Source organism: Diabrotica virgifera, chromosome 7, assembly GCF_917563875.1.
Source record: "Diabrotica virgifera virgifera chromosome 7, PGI_DIABVI_V3a".
Taxonomy (NCBI): Eukaryota; Metazoa; Arthropoda; class Insecta; order Coleoptera; family Chrysomelidae; genus Diabrotica; species Diabrotica virgifera.
Window position 1 is genome coordinate 214165565 of NC_065449.1, and position 14297 is coordinate 214179861.

Consider the following 14297-nt stretch of genomic DNA (forward strand, 5'->3'; position numbering starts at 1 on the left):
TATAACGTCTCCCATCTTTCCCTGGCCATTTAATCTTTAACGGTAAAAAATCATAATTAATCTCAAATTCTACTCAAGTTCGAAAATTATATATTTATATATCTAGGTACACGTTCACTGTATCATCCTTAGAATATAAAATAAACGTTTATAACAATTAAATATGTAATAAAAACTTTATTTTATATTCTATTGTAATAATGATTGAGGTTAATGAGAGAAATTCCTTGACATATAACCATAGATAAATAATATAGTATTACCAGATAGATAGGCAACTCACTGTAAAAATTTGGTTCCTTACGCCATTTGCGAGCGATGTGTTAACTAATCACCATTTGGCGGGAAATTCAAATGGACAAGCATTAATTTTATCCGTTTAGCGCCTCTTGCGGGCAATTTCGTTACTAATTAAAATATCTTTATATTTTACAAGAAATAATCTCACCTATATTATTAAAATAAAATACCAAAACTTACTAAGCTTGTTAAAGTATTTTATTTAAATAATATCTAAGTAATACTCATAAATTATTCGGAATTCTCAAGTTGCAAAATATGTTATTTTTGCTGTCAAATTTAGTAAGGAAAAGGGATATAAAAAAGTTAGACAATTTTTTTCTAAATATATGTACGTGTATTTATTCGTTGTTTCAGATAAAACAGTTATAAACTAATTACTATTTACCATTTACCTATGCATTTTCTAACTTTTTTATGATTTGTACACAACAATAATAAATCATGTTTATTTTTTTTATTAACACAACACCAAAGTTCTTTCGCAACTAAAACAAAACTACACACTACACTTTATAAACGAAGGATAAGGAACCAACTGAAATTGAAATTACTAAGAATAAATCGTTACAGATAATACAATAAAAACTGTAAACTAATAGAAAATTATTTGTACTTGCACTAACTCTAGCTGTCATTACTTTTGAAGAATTGACAATCGAGTTAAGCCTCGTTTGATTATTTTATTTGTGACATTCAGGTATGGTGTTTTAACATAAATGATTGGTTAAAGTCTTCGTGAGCGAGAAAGGCTGTCGTTTCTCTTTATTTAGCTGAGCGGTGTGGAAGTGGTGGGGGAAATTCCCCAATTTTTCCATATGAGATTCCGGGGCATGACATATAACGTGCACATCATTCCATTTGTTCGAAATATTATCCCGTAGGTTCAAAAATACGAAAATTGCCGATGATTTTCTGACAGTCTACTCGAACCCAGTTCGTAATCACTTTTTGGCTTCGATGCGTATTCGCATCGAGTTTGCCTACGGTTCGTTTTGCGATCTCGCATCAAGTGTTCGTAATCCCGCTGCTGATTTGTAGTATCCTTCCATTTAACCAGACGTGACATGTTTTTTAAAGAGTAAGATCGCATTCTATTACCAAATCACACAACACCATGCCCCGCGACCTCTAATAAAAAACATGTAATCGTATTTATTTTCCTTCCATTTTGTCAGAGGCGCTGATGTCGGCATTGTGATTGGTGGAACATGACTTTTGACAAATCTTGCGCTATCTGTGAATCTGTGTTCGTGTTCGTTCGTTCGTTGTCGTTGTTATTTTATATGGTCGGTTATGTGATGTGTTTGTGGTTTGCACAGTACAAATGTATTGTGGTGGTTTGTGTCACCATGAAAAGCTGATATTCAGTCGTGTTTTTTTGATATTTTGTAATCGAGTACCTTTTTAAAGGTAAGTTTTTCTGATTGTAAGGTAGAGATTTTCTGATTGTAGGTACTGTTTATCCAACAGTTTTAAAATACACACTTTATTTCGCGTTTTGTTGTTAGGTCTAATGGCTCCGATCAGCTGTTGTGTGCAGGTGCAGACGGTGGAAAAGTTCAACAAGTAAACATATATTTAATCCAAATTAAATACTCATATTTCTATGTAAAATGTCACATTATTTTATAAATAAATAAGTAAGAAACAAAAGTTGTTTGTGTTTTACCTTTATTGTCCAATTGAATAAAATATTAAATATTGGAAGTACCGTATGGAGGCTAGGCTATGTACCTAGCATGGAGGCTAAATTATGGCATGCTTCCTATCCAATCAACAACAAGAGCGTTTAAAATTTCACACCTATCATGTCGAAGCTACAGACCACTTATGTGGAGGCCAGATTTGTAGTATCCTTCCATTTAACCAGATGCTGAGATGGCGCTGAAATACGTGACATGTTTTTTAAAGAGTAAGATCGCATTCTACCAAATCACACAACACTTTTTTCTATGCACAACACTTTTTTCTATGAGTTGGTCTGTGCCCATTGAATTGGCAAGTACCTAGCATCTTCGAGCAGGGAACCATGGCACCCTTTTAGCATGTGTTCCACTTTATCTATCAACATCGACTTGTAGTCATAACATTTTAATATATTACATTATGTAAACCATATACGATGATGTTAACACTATTTACAGTGTGCTAGTTTCAAAATACTCGGCAGGATGTAAGTATTCCCACATTTTTCATTTTAACAGTCACAGTTTTAACCTTTTGCTTTAAACTAACGTGGAAATACTTCATTCTAGGCACTGAAGATGTTCTGTTTAGAACGAAAACGTTTTGCAATCCATGACATTTTATAGTTTTAAATAAACGATTTTATACCAGAATACATCTCGAAGTTTTTACTTCTGTATTGGTTTTTTATAATAATAATAATTATATATTTATTTGTTCTCTGATAATGTAATCGTTGTTTTTTGTAAATATTTATAGTATTCATAATAACATCAGTATAATATTACTTTACTGCTGTTAAAATCTAAGAGCAGAAAATAAGGGTTACCCAGAGGGCCATGCTAAGAATCACCCAAATAATATCAGGCAAAGGACAAAAATCCAAAGACGTATTAGAACATGTAGCAAAGAAGAAATTAATGGAGATGTGCAGGTCATGTGGCAAGAACACCGAACAACAGCTAGACTAGAAGATTATTGGAATAGCGACCGCCGGAGAACAAACGGATAAACGAAGCAGAGATCGACCACCAACGCGCTGGGGTGACGATGTAAAGAGAACTGCCGGGAACTGGATAGCTGGTAGCTCAAGATTGGGAGACATGGAGAAACTTAGAGGAGGCCTATGTTCAGCAGTGGACGATAACGGTTAGATGATGATGATGATACTTTCCTAACACATAAAAATTAGTTTGTAGGTATACCGTATAACGATTCACTAAGCTACAAAAAACTACTTACAAAGGAAGGAGGAAAGGGGCGCCTAAAATTACTTGCCCCAGGGCGCTTGAAAGCCTTGGCGCGACCCTGGTTAGACCCAAACCCAGACATCCAAAGTGAAAGTTATCCTCCAACACCAAATTGTTCTATATGGTCCACATAATGTTCAGAAAAAAGTCACACCTTTTTGAGCGTCGGGTTTGGGGGAGAGGGGGGAGAAATCTGCAAATTCGTAGTTTTTTACGTTTTTCGTCAATATTTCCAAAACTAAGCGGTTTAGCATGAACACCCTTCTACACAAAATTGTTCAACATTAAATTTGAAATAAAAAAGGCCCTATGCATAATCCTTCTAAAGTGAACGGTTCCAAAGTTACGGAGGTAGTATAGTATAATTGGTCCAAAAAAAGGCCTAACCCAGACATCCAAAGTAAAAGTTTTTCTTCAACACCAAATTGTTCTATATGGTGCACATATTGTTCAGTAAAAAGTTACACCATTTTGATCCGGTTTGGGGGGGAGATGGGGGAGAAATCGGTAAATTAGTAGTTTTTTTACGTTTTTCGTCAATATTTTTAAAACGATGCTTTACCGTAAGGAATGTTCTATAGAAAAATGTTGGACATAAAATTTAAAACAAAAAAGGTTCTATACATAACTGTTATAAAATCAACGGTTCTAGAGTTACGGAGGGTGAAAAGTGGAAATTTTCGATACTTTTTATTCTTACCGATTTCTCTCCCCTCTCCCCCCCAAACCCGACGCTCAAAATGGTGTGACTTTTTCTGAACATTATGTGGACCATATAGAACAATTTGGTGTTGGAGGATAACTTTCACTTTGGATGTCTGGGTTTTTGATATAGTTATATCATAAATATTGCCCAAAAAATATAAAAAGTGTCGAAAACCTCGACTTTTCACCCTCCGTAACTCTGGAACGGTAGATTTTATAACAATTATGTATACAGTGCTAGTCAAAAGTCCGTACCCCCCCTCGTATCTTTTGAACGGTTATACCTATAATAGTGAAATTTGGAGATAGGAAATAAACTGACGTAAGCTTCTTAACTAGTCATGACAGGTGACGTAATAGTGACAGATGACTACAGCGCCACTGTGACAGATAATTTTAAATGGGACCTTATGGCAAGTGACACCTCGTTTGAAAGGTATTGAAAATACCTATTCAGTCATACTAATATTGTTTAAGTTTAAGCTAATTTTGACGAATTAATGAAATAAATATAAAATTGTAGTTTCATTTAATTAATTCAAAATTCAAAATTCCGCCTATGATTACTTGTCAAAAAGGTTGACGTTGACGTAAAAACTACTAGAGAATCGAAAAACGTCAACTTTTTTGACAAAAAAACCATAGGCGTACATTTGAATTTTTATTAATTAAATGCGAAGCTACAATATTATATTTATTTAATTTATTTACCAAAATCAAAATCAACTAAAACACAAAAAAATTAGTATGGCTGAGTAGGTATTTTGAATACCTTTCAAACGAGGTATCACTTGCCATAAGGTCCCATTTAAAATTATCGGTCACAGTGGCTCTGTAACGTCATCTGTCACTATTACGTCACCTGTCATAACTAGTTAAGAAGCTTACGTCAGTTAATTTCCTCCATCCAAATTTTACTATTATAGGTAAAACCGTTCAAAAGATAAGAGGGGGGGTACGGACTTTTGACTAGCACTGTATAACATTTTTTGTTTTAAATTTCATGTAGAACATTTTCATATATAACATTGTTTACGCTAAAGCATAGTTTTAGAAATATTGACGAAAAACTTAAAAAAACTACTAATTTACCGGCTTCTCTCCCATCTCCCTCCCAAACCGGACGCTCAAAATGGTGTAACTTTTTACTGAACAATATGTGGACCATATAGAACATTTTGGTGTTGGAGGAAAACTTTTACTTTGGATGTTTGGGTTAGGCCTTTTTTTGGACCAGTTATACTATACTACCTCCGTAACTTTTTAACCATTCATTTTAGAAAGACTATGCATAGGGCATAGGGCCTTTTTTATTTCAAATTTAATGTAGAACAATTTTGTATACAAGGTTGTTCATGCTAAACCGCAGAGTTTTAGAAATATTGGCGAAAAACTTAAAAAACTACGAATTTACCGATTTCTCCCCCTCTCCCCCCCACACCCGACGCTCAAAATGGTGTGACTTTTTTCTGGACATTGTGTGGACCATATAGAACAATTTGGTGTTAAAGGATAACTTTCACTTTGGATGTCTGGGTTATGCCATCTTTTGGATCAACTATACTATACTATAACTGATGAAGACTTATTAAATAAAGGCCAAACATTGTAGTCTAAGAGTTGGGAGCGGATTGTGTGCGTGTTAAGTAATATGGAAAAACTATACGGGGATATGTTGAATTAGTTGTGTACATGACTTTCACCAACGGCCGGAAACCAGAGTTGGGGCCGAGGGTAGTTATAAGGGGTCAAAGTCGCGGAATTTATTATTTTTTTAATGACGCTCATGATCGAGATAGTTCACCAAAATTTGGGAATAAGTAGGTCATGACGTACCTAAGTAGAATCTCTAGGGGCTCAACGTTGCGTGGCCGACAAAGGGGTGGGGGTAGGGGTGAATATAAAAAATATAAGGGGTTTTTTGCGACGTTCGTGATTGAGATAGTGCACCAAAATTTGGGTATAAGTAGACCACCACATACATAATTAAAATCCCCAGAGCCGGAAACCAGAGTCGGGAACGAAGGTAGTTATAAGGGGTCAAAGTTCCGTTTTTTATTATTATTTTTTTTGTGACGCTCATGATCGAGATAACGCGCCAAAATTTGGGAATAAATAGGTCATGACGTAACTAAGTAAAATCTCCAGGAGTGGAACGCTGCGTGGCCGACAAAGGGGTGGGGCAGGGGTGAATATAAAAAAATGTAAGGGGTTTTTTGCGACGTTCGTGATTGAGATAGTGCACCAAAATTTGGGAGTAAGTAGGTTATGACGTAACTACCGAATAAGTTGTGACGAATAAGTAGACCATGACATTACTAAGTAATATCTACAGGGGCGGAACGCTGCGGGGGGGACAAATGTGCCGGGTCACAAAAATAATAATACACACTGCGACTTTGACCCCTTAAAACTACCCTCAGCCCCAACTCTGGTTTCCGGCTCTGGGGATTTTACTTAGCTAAGTCATAGTCTACTTATTCCCAAATTTTGGTGCACTATCTCAATCTAGCACGTTGCAAAAAACCCCTTATATTTTTTATATTCACACCTACCCCCACCCTTTTATCGGCCACTCAGAGTTCCACCCCTGGAGATTGTACTTAGTTACCTCATGACCTACTTATTCCCAAATTTTGGTGCACTATCTCGATCATAAGCGTCACAAAAAAAATAATAAAAACGGCGATTTTGACCCCTTATAACTACCCTCATGCCCAACTCTGGTTTCCGGCTCTGAGGATTTTATTTAGTTATATCATGTTCTACTTATTCCTAAATTTTGGTGCACTCTCTCAATCACGAACGTCGCAAAAAACCCCTTATATTTTTTGTATTCACCCCTGCCCCACCCCTTTGTCGGCCACGCAGCGTGCCACCCCTGGAGATTTTACTTAGTTACGTCATGACCTACTTATTCCCAAATTTTGGTGCACACTCTCGATCATGAGCGTCACAAAAAAAAAATAATAAAAACGGCGACTTTAACCTCTTATAACTACCCTCATTCCCAACTCTGGTTTCCGGCTCTGGGGATTTTACTTAGCAATGGCATGATCTACTTATTCCCAAATTTTGGTCCACTATCTCAATCACGAACGTCGCAAAAAGCCCTTTATATTTTTTATATTCACCCCTACCCCACCCCTTTGTCGGCCACGCAGCGCTCCGCCCCTAGAGATTTTACTTAGTTACGTCATGACCTACTTATTCCCAAATTTTGGTGCACTATCTCGATCATGAGCGTCATAAAAAAAATAATAAAATCCGTGACTTTGACCCCTTAAAACTACCCTCGGCCCCAACTCTAGTTTCCGGCCGTTGGTGAAAGTCATGTACAAACTAATTCAACATATTCCCGTATAGTTTTTCCATATTACCTATCACGCACAAAATCCGCTTCTATCTCTCCGACTATTGTCATTTACACACATTTTAGTAGTTATACTGTTATTAGTTGTCGTTATGTTTATAATACGGGCACGGGCGCCCATATAAAAATTTTCAGGGGGGACCGGACGTGAAAATGTTGCACATTATATTTTGTATACTTTGGATAACCATATATAGTTTACAGCACCCGAAAATCTAGGCCCCCCTGCCCCATGGTGGGCGCCCATGAATACGGGTGCCCACAAAAATTGTCGCGGGGGGCCCACAATCTTCAGCTACGCCACTGTCTACCAGCTCAAACCGAGAATCAGAAGAGACTGTTAAGTGCCCAAGATGTGGACAGTCATTTAATGACAATTGGATTCAAAGTTGAATATGTGCAGAATGGTGGCATGAGGCCTGTTCAGCGTATGAAGGAAGCGGACCTTTCGTTTGCGACCATTGTAAGACTCTTAGCTAGTACGTACTTTTACCTTAACTCATTCGTACTTTCAGCCTCCCTAGAGCTCAAGAGTACGCAAATGACACTTTTTCAAAATATTTTTTACGGGGATGTTTTTTTGTTTAACATAATAAAATATGATTTTATTGTTACGTAATAAATAAAGATCGATATTCAACAAATATGGTATTGTTTATTATCTCTTTCTTCCCCCAAGTTACAACCCAAAATAAACTAAGTGCGTACTGTTCTCTTACCCTCCTTAGTCCTTTACCATGCAGTTTTTGAACTATTTACGAGAAACCGCTTTAAAACATGCATTTTTTCACGAAAAATTAAAATCTTTGATCTTTAGATAATAACTCAAAAAGTGTTGATTTATTTCAATACCTTTATATAACATATTTTGCTTATAATTTGTCCCTCTATCGATTTGTCGAGTTATTTTTAATAAAATAATTTTCATCCCCGAGAGGGGGTGGTATCCACCCTCAGGGTAAAAACGCAAGGTGGCACTATGTTACCTTTGTTACTTGAGGTATCTTCTAACCACTCACCAATTTTCGTGAAAATCGATGGAGGTTCACCGAAATCGAAGGTACCTATAGTAGTTGATTTTTACCTTCAGTGACTGCACTATACAAATGAAAATTGCAATTGAATGATATAAATGCGCGTATTTTGCGAGCTCATAAATTGTTAAACGATATGTAGTCGCCAAATTATTAATTTAATTCATTTTAAATTAAACTCTCTCTTAAGCCGGGAAGATGGGGTGGTTTTCTTGCGAAGGGGTTGTAGGTAGCTCAATAATCGAAATGCACGTGATTTAAGAGTTTATTCTTAGAATATATACGCTATACGAATTATATCCGCGATACGATATGTTTTAATTTTTCTCAGCATTTTTGTCTCAAGTTGAATCAATTAAAGGGTTGTTTGAGAGTGAAGGGGATGAGCTCAAAAATCGAAACTATATCACTTCGAAAGCTCATAAATAGCTCGTAATTCTGCCGCAAAGATCGATTCAATATCCCTATTTTTAAGTAGTGGGGGGGCTGACTCAACCCCCCTCTAAAATATTAAATTCCTGCCCAGTGTAACGAGTTAAAAAATTTTAATTTGCGGAATATGAATAAAGCTCATAAATCAGCGCTATTTGTTTTTTAATTTTTGCAAGTGGGGGCAGCTCAACAGGGGTTACCTAATGCGTTAATGTCTTATTACGCACAATTCGCCACCTAAAATCACTTTCAAGCAGTGGCGCACCCAGGGGGGTTTTGGGGTTAAAACCCCTCCGCAGGGCATATAAAGGATAGTAGGAAAATGTAACTTGTCTTCAAACAACTATGCAAAAAAATTTCTGTACCCAAGCCAAACCCTACCCCCTCCCAAAGGAAAATTCTAGGTGCGCCACTGCTTTCAGGCACACCGGCGGCCTTTTATACCTGGCAATTTGACTGCTGAAATGTATTTACAAATAATATACGAAGATAATGTGATGAACAATATGATGAAAATCATTTGGATTCTCTACAGGTTGGTATTCCTCCGCATTATGCTTTACTTGTTCGTCAATATTTAGACCAACATTTTCCACGGAATTGGATTGGGAGGAGAGGTAGCGTCGCATGGTCTCCTCGGTCACCAGATTTGTATCCCCTGGATTTTTTGTGGGGACACCTAAAAAGTAAAATCTATAGAACGCTACCCGTATCTTTAGAAGATTTACGTAAACGAATGCATACAAATCACTCCGCAATTGCTTCGGAATGTGGAAGGAAGATAAGTAACTAGATAAAAATAAAAAATTTAAAATGTATTGTTTTTTAATAAATTAAATAAAGTACTTACTGAACCGAATTTAAAAATTTAAAGACCCCCATTATAGGCGAGCGGGAGATAGGTACCCCTAAAATCACCAGGTACTGACCACGGAGGGCCGAAGGGCTAATTTTATTCATACTTTATATTTTCGAGGATGCTGAAAACGAAAATGAAGTTTATTTTGAATTTTATGTGGGGGAACATTGTCAAAATCGCAATTTTAACCTAAAAATAAAAAAAATCACGTTTTTTTACGTTTACCTCGGTACAACTCTGTTCCCTTTTAATATTTTGTTCTGAAATTTTTACAGTATATATTTATCACCTTTCTTAAGAGAATGGTATTTACCTCAAGTTTTCAGTCTTATTCTACTAAAAGTTATGAATTTTTTTAAGTGAAACGTGCAGATTTCTGAATTGCAAAGTTCAATCGCAAAAGTTGAGCGACGAAGTATGTTAAAGTATAGAGTACAAAGAAATTTTTTGAAAAGTTTTAGATCGAAATGTTTTATAGAAAAAAAAATAGTGCAACTTTTATTATCGCCATTAAAAATCCCCAATATAACGGGTATTTTTCGAGATACTGACCATGGGTGGTGAATAGCTAATTTTGGTCTTAGATTATGTTTCTGATGGTGTTGAAAACGAAAATGAAATTTATTTTAAATTTTAGGTGGGGGAATATTGTCGAAATCGCAATTTTACCATAAAAATAAAAAGTGAAATCACGTTTTTTTGCGTTTAACTAGCTACAACTCTGGTCGATTTTAATATTTTTTTCTAAGGTTTGTACACTATATGTTGCTCACTTTTTTGAAGAAAACGGTGTCTGTTTTAAGATTTTAGTCTTATTTTAGTAAAAGTTATGAATTTTTTAAAGTACAAGGTGCAGATTCGTGAATTGCAAAGTTTAATCGCAAAAGTTGATAGGCAAAATTTATAATTTATCTTATTAATCACGTTGGGGATTTCTAATGTCGACATTAAAAGTTGCACTATTTTTTTTCTATAAAACATTTTGATCTAAAACTTACCACAAAACTTCTATTGTAGTACTCTCTACTTTAACATAAACGTGATTAGGAAGCTAAATTTTAAAGTTCGTCACACAACTTTTGCGATTAAACTTTGCAATGCACAAATCCGCACCTTTTCCTTTGAACAGTTTATAATTTTTATCAGGATTAGAATAAAACTTGAAACAGGTACCGTTGTCTTCAGAAATGTTAGAGCTACTTAGGGGAGAGTTGGACAAAACGGGATACCATTCTTGTTTACTTTTACTGCGGAAAATATGTTAAAGAAATTATCATAATATTATTTTTATATGTAAAACATTTATTGCAGCACACAAAAAACATATCTTTAGCTATTTTTAATAACTGGAAAATAGTAAAAAAATATTTATTAAAGTCCTACACATCCCGTTTTATCCAACAACGGTTGAATAAAACGGGATAGGTTTATAATATTAAATTTTTTGTATAAAATTATCTAAAACTTAATTTACGTCTAAATTAAGTAGACATTAAACTGTATACTAAAATTTACTTTTGAAAAATAATATCTTCAGTAGTCAGAAACTTAAAAATAGGCGTTTTTTATGTTTTATGGGAAAATGGGAAATAAGACCTTTTATTTAGGACTAGGTACGTATATCAGAACAAAAGTCACATAAAAATATGTTATTCTTCTCTGCGGTATGAGAAAACGCTACATATCTCTATTTAAAAAATTAATAGGCCAAAAAATAAATAGGTAGATAAAACGGGACATAAGAAACTGTATCCCATTTTATCCAACTTATAAGTGTCCCGTTTTGTCAAACTCAGACCTTTTTCAAAACAAAAATGGCTGCTGCCTAAATGTGAAAGTCAAATTAGGTAGTCTACACATGAGAATATTCGTTAATGACTGCCTAATTAAATGTAATAGTCACCGGAATTATATTTTTATATATATAGGCAGTATAATGTAGAAAAAAACGCACTTAAAAGTACAAAGTATCAAAAAAAATAGAGTCAAACAATTCTAAACACAACAACTTTTCATCAAATAGTGGAATCGAGGTAAAACGAATTGAGAATGTTAAAATGACGACCGATAACAAGTTTCCGTCGTTGTCAGATTGATAGCACCACTCAGGGCAGCTTTATCCATTAGGCAATATAGGCAGTTGCCTAGGGCGGCACATTTTGAGAGAGCGGCAAGAATACTGTACAAAAAATATTTGTATATAAAAATTATGGATCTGGGTTCTGTCATTAAAGAGTATGAAGCTCTTTCAAATTATAGGTCTGGATCCCGCGTATGAAAAAAAAAGTTGAGTAATAGCAAGCTGAAAATTTGTTAATAGCTTAAGGGTCTCTAGTCGGATAAACTTTGATATATGGGGACACTGGAACAGGGGCAGTTTTAATTGTGGAACAGGTTAAAAATTTGGAACGGTCACACCACGAAAACGACACATTTATTTTGTCCGACAGAACAGACTTAAACTCTTCGAACAGAGATTAAACTCTCATGCAAAAATCAGACTGCTATTTATCACCTGTCATAATTCCTGGCAGTTGACATATTCTACATGTTCCACTCATTAAAACGCCCATTTGGTGATAAACAGCAGTTGGATTTTTGCATAAGAGTTTAATCTCTGTTCGAAGAGTTTAAGTCTGTTCTGTCGGACAAAATACATGTGCCGTTTTCGTGGTCTGACCGTTCCAAATTTTTAACCTGTTCCACAATTAAAACTTCCCCTGTTCCAGTGTTCCCATATATCAAAGTTTGTCCGACTAGACACTCTTAAGCTATTAACAAATTTTCAGCTTGCTATTAATCAACTATTTTTTCATACGCGGGATCCAGACCTATTACTTTACCGCAAGGAAGCCAAAAAATTGTGCCCAAATAAAACATATAAAGAAATAAGAAAGAGAAAAAGAAAAATTCAATATGACGTGGAGGCCGATGATGAACTAAACTTTTCTGTTAGTGTCGTGTTGGGTCCTTAAGGGACAGAAAAGGAGCCAACTATCGGAACTTAGGAAAACACTGACTCTAAACCTAAACTATACTGTTATTTAAAGTTTACAACATCCATAAACGTAAGGTTAAGAAGATGTTGTTTCGCGGGGTAGTCGTTCAGACACTTATCTCGCACGACTGCTACTATAATAGTAATCTTAATAATTCTCTATTTTACTTTCTTTATTTTGGACTTTGAAAGTAAACGGTACGTGAGTATCGTTACTTACTTGCGAGGTTACCCAAACAAACTCTAATCAACCTTCGCTTTGTTTGTGATTATGTGGCAATAAAATGGAAAGGAGAAGAAGTTGTCAACACATATGGGATGAACGAAGGCTCCGTTGCTCAGAATCGGTTAGAGGTGTGGGGTGGTTCTTTATAGTTTCTTATTAGCTGGGAAATATATGAATAATAGACAAAAAAAATTAAAAAAAGGAAAATAGCTACTAGAGCTAAATTAGTACACAATGGACAAAAGGATTAAATAAACAATGAATCAATATTAAGCCAAAAGGGCGCCACTTTGATCTTTTAGTTTTAAAAGGGAAGACAAAGAAAAACTCTTTAGATAAAACAAACAACAAATTAAAAGGCAACTAAATAAAAATAATCTTTTCAAGATAAATATAAAGTATATAAAGAAAAAAGATACATAAAACCTACCTGGTTGTTTCTTACTCACTTGACCAGAGAGAAGGGGGATGGATAATTATTTACAAGCCAACATTATTTAAAATTAATACCATTTATTAAACAAAAAATTATAAAAAAAGAAGTTAAAGTTGACCTCTTTCTGGTTTTACATTTAAGAGGTATTGTCCACAAATACAAATAAATACAACATTAATTAGGTACCTTTGTGTCTCCGCTTTAATGTCCTGCAGCTTCCAACGCAAAGTCCAGGTATACGGTCGTAGCACTTTTCACTTTACTACCACCAAAAATACAATACTGATGTGGTACATTTTCGAATTTACAAAAGTATTTAGTTTGAAAAGTTCAGCAATGCTTTACTGGTTTTAATAACTTAAGTAACTTGTTGTGACGTAAATACACGACTTCATTCACCATGGTTATTAATAAGAACTGCTTAAATGATTAATATGAAATGTGTTCCAAAAGGAACAGGGGGTGTCCTCTAGACGAAAATAAAGGTCGTTGACTGCCGACATCAAACTCTGCAGCCAAATTCACAATCTCCATATTTGCACCTAAATGCAAACTCTCCCAGTGTTTTTTGAAGACATCGCTGGACACTACATCATCAGAAGTTCGACCTCTCTCACCCGTTAGCTAATCGATAATGTTCATCTTAGCTACCTCCTCATCGCTCCTACCCTAGAAAACATACCACCTTTCCTTCAGCTCACACACCATGATCCGACCAACCAATCAAGCAAATATTGTCCTTTGCATGACGAAATAATTGACGAATCACGCAACCAATTACAGAAACAAGAACAACCCTGAAAAGCACCATTTCTCCCAAAATATCACAAAACGTTAGTCCAGCCAATCAAAAATGAGATACCGTGATTTCAGATGACAAATATTAACCAATGCTAAGCCCTGTGGTTTTGCATGACACAATGTTTAGCAAATCAGAACAGAATACGACGATTTACATTTTTGCGTCGTCATTCTTCCACGTTAAATCCTGAGTA

At 35.3% G+C, this 14297-nt stretch overlaps 1 long non-coding RNA gene across 1 annotated transcript; it reads left to right on the forward strand.

Moving 5' to 3' along the window:
• The first annotated feature begins 1633 nt into the window (after nt 1–1633).
• LOC126887792 (uncharacterized) lies at nt 1634–1956 on the forward strand. Its single transcript, XR_007699204.1, has 2 exons — nt 1634–1713; nt 1812–1956. It is a non-coding gene; the product is annotated as an uncharacterized LOC126887792 (long non-coding RNA).
• The last annotated feature ends 12341 nt before the right edge of the window (nt 1957–14297 follow it).